The sequence below is a fragment of the Ostrea edulis genome, unplaced genomic scaffold, assembly GCF_947568905.1.
Source record: "Ostrea edulis unplaced genomic scaffold, xbOstEdul1.1 scaffold_51, whole genome shotgun sequence".
NCBI classification, from domain to species: Eukaryota; Metazoa; Mollusca; class Bivalvia; order Ostreida; family Ostreidae; genus Ostrea; species Ostrea edulis.
In genome coordinates this window covers 16,821-24,353 of record NW_026606017.1, presented here as the reverse complement: position 1 = coordinate 24,353, position 7,533 = coordinate 16,821, and the positions used below count along the sequence as shown (strand labels likewise).

At 40.4% G+C, this 7,533-nt stretch overlaps 1 long non-coding RNA gene across 1 annotated transcript; it reads right to left on the bottom strand.

Annotated features, from left to right (window-relative positions):
* Positions 1-4,898: 4,898 nt before the first annotated feature.
* On the bottom strand, positions 4,899-6,746 carry LOC130051153 (uncharacterized). The gene is made up of 3 exons (XR_008799525.1): positions 6,372-6,746; positions 5,898-6,079; positions 4,899-5,603 (listed from the first exon to the last, which is right to left on the bottom strand). It is a non-coding gene; the product is annotated as an uncharacterized LOC130051153 (long non-coding RNA).
* Positions 6,747-7,533: the final 787 nt, after the last annotated feature.

The window sequence follows — 7,533 nt, the reverse complement described above, 5'->3', positions numbered from 1 at the left end:
AATCGCCCTAGCCCCCACAGCAGTCGGGACTCGGAGTGCCCCCTGCTGTGCGGGGTAGCTACCCGGAAGCTCCGGCAGCATGTCACGCTGACCCATTTGCCGCCGGTCTTCCGGCGTGGCGTCCCCCCCTCCCGGGAGGTCTCGTCCATCCGGGAGAGGGTCCTGAAGTGGTTGGCCAGGACCCTCCTCGGCCCAGGTGCCACTCTGTCCGAGTTGGCATCTTCCTTACGGGCCGAGGAGGTGTTCCCGGACCCCCACGGTGGCCTCACACCAGACCTGGTGGAGGCCATGGACAGTCTGTGTCGTAGTGTGGGGGAAGCCCCTCCCCCAGTTTACGAGTTGCGCGGGGACGTCCACCCCGCGCTCCTCCTCCATTGGAGGGCACAGGCTGTCTTGCTTATCAAGATAGACCCCTGCTCGAGGGCGGCCTACAAGAGGTTGGCCGCCAGCGAGAGGATAGGTCGTAGGCGCTTGAGGGACTTCTCTATGAAGCCCAACTCGTCGGGGGGTCCCTCACGCGCCAGAACGAGGCCCTCCTCGGGGGCTCCGGCTCCGGGGACCGCTGCTCCCACGGCGCCGCCGGTAGCTCCTGAGGAGGCCCCGTTCATCCGCCAGGAGCCGAGAGATGCCTCCCCCTTCTCAGACGATGGGCCTCCCCCCCTTGAACCGATTCAGCCAGAGGGGTGGGAGTTGGACTTTGAGGAGGAGGAGCCGGTCGAGTGGTGCCCTCTTGGACCAGAGATGATCGAAGGGGGTGCCACCGACCAGCATCAGGGTGGGGGGGATTCGTCCCCCATGCTCGAGTTTGGGGAGAGCCCTTTGGACGGGGATATAGGGGGCCCTCCGGTCGGTGGGGAGGAGTTCCCTAGGCCACCCCCTGGGTTCGTTACCTCCCAGTACATGACTGCGGAGATGCCTCGGGGGTGGCATGGTGCCCGCAGGGTGACCCTGGCGGTGATCCAGGAGTGGTAAGTCGCTCCTGGATGTTTTTCCCTGGTTTTGGGGGAAGGTCACAGTTTTAGTGTGAGAGCCAGGGGTGACCCTGGTCCACATGGGGGGTGGATTTTATGGGGGGTTTCCCTTTACCACCGGGCAGGGGTGCATGGCCCAGGACAGGCTGTCCTGGTTTGCACTGGGGACTAATTCGGGGGGTTTCTCCGTCAGAAGTTTAGGGGTTGTGGGTCACAGGGTATCCCTGTTCCACACCGGGTAGGGACCTTAGAGGTCTCAGTTAAATTCTTCCGGGAGTATGCCCGGGTCCTCTCTTTGCCGGAGTTTTCCGGCGTCCTCGGATAAGTCTCTCCGAGGGGGCGTGGCGCGCCCACCTTGATTACTGGTTAGACCCATTTCTCCGTCCTTCAGAGAAAACGGGGGGGAGTGTAGTATCTGGGGAGTCGTCCCCAGTACGACCTGTTTGGCAGACAGCTTCCGGAGCCCGGATGACAGTTCCCGCCAAGAGGCATCTTTATACGAGAGCTAGAGAAAGCAAGACGTATACCTAGAGACTAGTGTTATAGAAGACAGAAAGATTCTTACAGCGTTATGCATAGGTAAGTCTGTGGGTAACTCACGGGATTACTGGGTCACACTAACACCCTAATTACTTTAATATGTAAACAAGTTGTAAGTTAGGCCTATTCCGTAATTCAACAACATATCACAGGAACTGGTAATTTAATCTGTAGTAATAATACTGCTACCCTTTATAAAACCACAAGGATGGTGGGTGACGATAATTTTAAGAACTATTTTGAAACAGCCCTTGTAGGTTTTTCCCCCCAATAGCAGCTGATTAGGGGATGGAACGGTATATGGTATATACCCACACTATTATTAATACAGACAAAATTACCGGTTCCTGTGAACATATTTTAACACCTGACGACATATGAAGGGTTGTGAATAGTGAATGTGAGCAACTGCATCTGAATGCACGGGCAATGGAAGTTGATGTAAATAGATACATGTAGTATGTGCATGTATATATATTTATACATGCACATACTATATATTTACATTAACTTACAGTGCCCGTGTGTGAATGAGTATTTCATAGTGTTCTTGTCTGCTTGTTGCAATAATATAGTCCCGTCCAATTTTATATGGATATTTTTGTGCAAGGGTTATATGTATACAATTAAAATTGCATGGGGAAAAGTTTAGTAATGCAGAGCTCTAATATCTTTTATTATCTCTCATGTTTTTTTAGACATTTATTCACAAACCCATAGGCCTACACATAAGAGTTTATAATTACTATATATATTTAAAAATTAATGTCATGCCTTGTCTTTTAAGTACATTTTAAGAATCATGACAAACAACACTTTTTAAGATACAATTTTCTGTTTTATTGTTATATTCATGGAATAAAAATCCCATCCTGTGTTTTATTTGGGATATCTATTCCCATTCATGCTCAAATAGGATATTTACTACCATTTCATGTTCATTATGGGACATTTCCTCCTATGGGACATTGTATCCCATATTAAGTTTAAATATGGGAGTTAAAATCCTATGGGAGAAATTCTATTTTTTCTCCCATAGGATTTTTGGTGGGAGTGAAAATCCCCCAAGTGGGATTAAAAATCCCTCCAAAATCCCATGGGATTTTTTGATTTCAGGTGAAATATCTTAAAAACTACAATAGGTACAAGTGTAAATGTTGGTGCATGTCTTGTGAACATAAAATCCCATCTTTTTTTGTAAAGGGTTTATTTGTATCCTCAATAAAAGGGTTGGCGAAACTCCGGACTTTTGTCGTGTCCAGAGTTAAATGTCGCACTGTTGTAAGCTAAAACAGTTCTGTGATGGCATATTTTGATTTCCAGCCGTGGTGGCCTAGAGGTTAGAGCGTTCGCCCCGCATGCGGAAGGCTGGGGTTCGAATCCCGGCCGCGACAGACCCAAGTCGTTAAAACAGGTAGAGACAGTTCATCGCCAAACGTTCGGCATCAAGTGTGAATGTTACGGGTCCTCGGATATGACCTTAAAAACGGATGTCCCGTGTCGTAGTAGGTGTGGCATGTTAAAGAACCCGCCGTAAGCGCCGAGCAAACGCCTAAATTTGAAGTCCTTCACCGGTTTTGGTGACGTCTCCTTATAAGTGAAAAATTCTCGATAGACCCTAAGCAAGATACAATCAATCAATCTATACGATAATATATGTCGTATTGTATAGAATTTGTCCTTTAAGTTACTCATAAATGTTGAATTATTCGGAGGTTATTGAACAGTCACATGTGAGGGACAAGAGGTAAATGAGTAACACGAAAGGTTTGTAGTTTTTATTGTAACTAAAAAAACATGTACTAGTTGAATCACATTCATCCAGTAAAGTTTGCGGGTTTCACGATAATGCATTCATGAAAGACAAAAATCAACTGTAGACTAAAATCTCTGAACACTAGAGCTTTAAACACATTTTGGATTGCTCGGAATTGAATTGCAATGAAACGGGCACACTTCTATCCATGTGAATTTTGATAGACACTGCTAAAGAGGCGCTTGTGTTGTTTTTCATTTGTGACTGGACACTTTTCAAGGAATCTAGTCCGAATCGTTAAGACCGGAAATAAGCTGGTTTTACCGTGTACAAAATTCAAATTTCCTTAATTTTCTTTTTCGCCATGTATAATCTCATCGAAGACGTCGTCCGATTCGTTCGATATATTTTCGTTATAAAATTTTTGACGAATTCGCAATCCATGTCTTTTGGAAAAATGGGACAAAATGAACTGTTTTAAGTAAGTTCTAAGTCTCAAACTGTCCATTATCTCAGTTATTGGACGGCCTTCGGCACTACGTGCCTCTTACTGTTCAATAACAGATATACTGGGCAGTTTTCGGCTTCTAACCATTACATGCACACTGCACATTTATATATACAAAAAAGACTCAAGAGACTACAATGAACTCTTTAATAAACATGAATGTCCTAAAAGAAGAAATGTTTAATATAAAGCACATACATGTATATATTCACTATATACATATCGATATTTACATGTACTTCCGCCAACTCGTATAGGCGAAATATAAAGAGGAAAAAAGTTTAAACATCTATTCCAAAGCGCTAACCCTCTTCAGTGGAAGTGGAATTGCAATGAGCCGTAGAGCGATAGTGCTTTGGAATAATGTGAAATCTTCTGACTAATATACATTGTATATATATATATATATATATATATATATATATATATATATGCTCCCCCACCACATGTGAATACCCCAATCCATGTGAAATCCTCATGTGATTTAACATATTCAAAATATACCTACCAGACCCATACAAATAAGGACAGACTTGATAATTACTACTCCAAAGATCCTTACTCCAAAATTTGTTAAAGGGTGATGTATTAAATGTAGCCCAAGTCTGGCATTGTTATGAAATTAAAACCATCAGTGAAAGTTGCAAAATGGGCAATGATAAGACTAATATAATGAAATTAATCTTTATTTTTTACTCTGAAACCGTTATAATGTGGTTTGTGTATCGTTTCTTCCGTTCGAGATCCGCTCTTCTCTCTTCCTCATGCGCGCGCTGATTATCTTGCTTAACCCTTCCTCTACCGGCACATTTTAGAGGTTTTTAAAGACTAAATGACAATATTTTTACATCGAATAAAATCTGCATGTATCACGATTTGGGATAGGCCTATGACATATAATTTTGTTAGGAATTGGACAGGGAATAATTTCTGATAAAGTTTGTCAAGGTATCCCATGACCTCAAAGAGAGCTACGGGGTCAAAGGTCATATGTGCACATTTTTGTAATTTTTTCTCTCTGAAATATATATATTACGACCCCTCTCACTAGATTAGAGTCAAAAATAGGAAATTCTAAATGTATGAGCTGATGTGCCTTTGAAAATACTACAAACACATCACAATCAAATTAATCAATTTTATTGACAAACAAATATTTTTGGTTGCTAAGTAACAACACTCGTAGTACAATTTTGACCATAATTTGCCTTTCTACATACATTTGACACAATTTAAACACAATTACACTGAGTGTTGATTAGTAAATGTCACATTATTTTAAAAATATAATCTTTAAATAAATTTTAATCATTTTAAAACGTTTTTAACAAAAAATATGATGAAGAGAATTAAGGTCAAGGGTCATAAAATGGAAACTTTGTACTTTATATACATTGTACATATCCATCATTTTCTAACAATATGACGTTTTGCCATTATGTTCCACTAAATAGAATAAATATTGCAACATTAAAACAAAGATCTTTACTGTTAATCTAAAATAATTAAATTTTTTGCATTAAAATATATTTGGTTGCTAAGCAACAGGAGTTACAGCACCTTATCAAATGTTATCAAAGAGTACTACCCGTTTTTCCTCTGTAAGTTCAACGTATACGAATGTTCAAGTACTAACTTTCAATCACTAGATTTAAATGTACTTGCATCATAAAACAAAATGTTCTTATATTCAACCTTTTAAAACTTATTTCTAGACATCATTCCTGATACACTGTACTGGGTTGTTCCGATAGGGGCATGCATTGACCAATATCTGTCTATCGACTGGAACTTCACAGCAAACATGTATAAGATAATGCACAAAAATCTGGAAAATAAGAATTTCTTAATACTTAGCCCTAAATACTAATGTATTGTCAGAGCTTTTGAATGCTCAAATGGCTCTGTAAATGTTTTCTATAGTCAAAGCCCTCTGAAAATTACTAGTATGCATTAATTACTTATGAAATTTTATCAGAGGTAATTGTAGTACACATCTAATAAATGTGTTAGACGCACAGCAAGATTAATTTTGGTAAAGATAATTTTTTTATTATGCATTTTATTATTCGTTTTAAACTGAAAATCACTCACAATATCGGTACTTTAAAACTAGTACTACCTGTACAATTACTCTTCAGTGAGAGGATGCGAACTTCCTTGGGAAGCATAATGACAATCCTTCCCCCTAGATATGACCATCTCAGCATAATGGTTGGTGGCAATACAGATGGAGAAAACCAAATCTTCTGTCAAAAACAGCTTCCTAAAATCTGCAGTTCTCTGAATAATCGGGTCCCGTATCTGAAAGGAAATTACAAATAAAATCAGCATTAGCCACCATACCTTTTTTGTCAGCATTTAGAAAAATTGTTATACCTTATAATTAGAAACAGAATAATGATTTTCCATATTTTGTCTCTTTGTATGTATGTGATACCTAGTAATGCAGTAAAAAACAGTAAAACACGCATTTCAGTGTATCATGATGCCATGATTCCATTTGTGAATGTATTATTTGGATTTATTTATCATTATTTATTGTTAACCAAATGTATACAGATTTAACCCTATATTTAACCTCAAAGAGTCATACCAACTGAATGTCAGGTTGTCACTCTGAATGAAATGCCACAGTTCTTGGATCAGGTGTCCCTGTGTCCTTCACATAAGCGTCCTTCCATCGCATGTCTGGATTTGCCAGCAGACTGTCACTAGCGCACGATACCTGGGAACTTCCCACTAAATATTGGGATGTCAATACCCTTTTTAAAGATGAAAAGAAATTACAATTAAGAATTGTTGGTTTATGTTTTAAAGCAAAATATAAGTTTCATGGTAGCAAGAGACAGTTTCGCACTTAAGTACATTTCAAATTTATTGAAAGATAGAGATGTCCTGTATTTGAAATGACATTTGGTAGGGGATTGCGTACATAGATGTGTTAGATATGGAATATTTTATTATACATCACAAGTGTAGCAGAGTGCGTAATGAAAAAAAAAATATGCATGATGTAGGTGTCAGCATTATGCCTAGCATATACATTGGGAGGAGGGGGGGGGGGGGGGGGGTACTGAAGAAATTCAGGTTAAAACCTACAGGGTCCAGCGAAAATACTGCAACTCTGAGGGAAAGTATGTGACCCCAGATATAAAAGTAGAATTGAATTGGTTCTTCATGGAACACAGTGTCTAAATCCCCTTGCATGGTACTCTGATGGGGTGTGGATTTAGTCGAAATTAGAGAAAATCTAGGCAAGATCACAGCTCATAGCATACCAGTACCAGCATGTATGGAATACATGTAATTTATGGTCATAATCTACTCAGTGTATATAAAATACATGAATTTGGATAAAAGAGAAATCTATATGATTTTCATTAGCCTGTCATAATCAGACTTTGATGTTACGTACCCCCCCCCCCCCCCACCCCACCCCATTTCGACCCAAACACATTTCGTTTATATTTCTGTTACAATATGAAGAAAATAATTCAAATTATGATAATCATTACAATTCATAGAAAGATAAATTTTAATAAACATGGGAAAATCCTGGAAAATAGCCCTCTCACCAGCGGCCATGAATGCCCAGTCTGATTAAAACCACACCATCCCCCTTCTCATTGTACACTAAATCCACCCACTTCTTACACTCGCGCGTCAGGTACGGAGAGAATTCTGGAAAAAGGGGGGTGTTAATCAGATGGATTGATGCCAGACCAGGACAGATTAAATGATGTTAGCTCTTAATA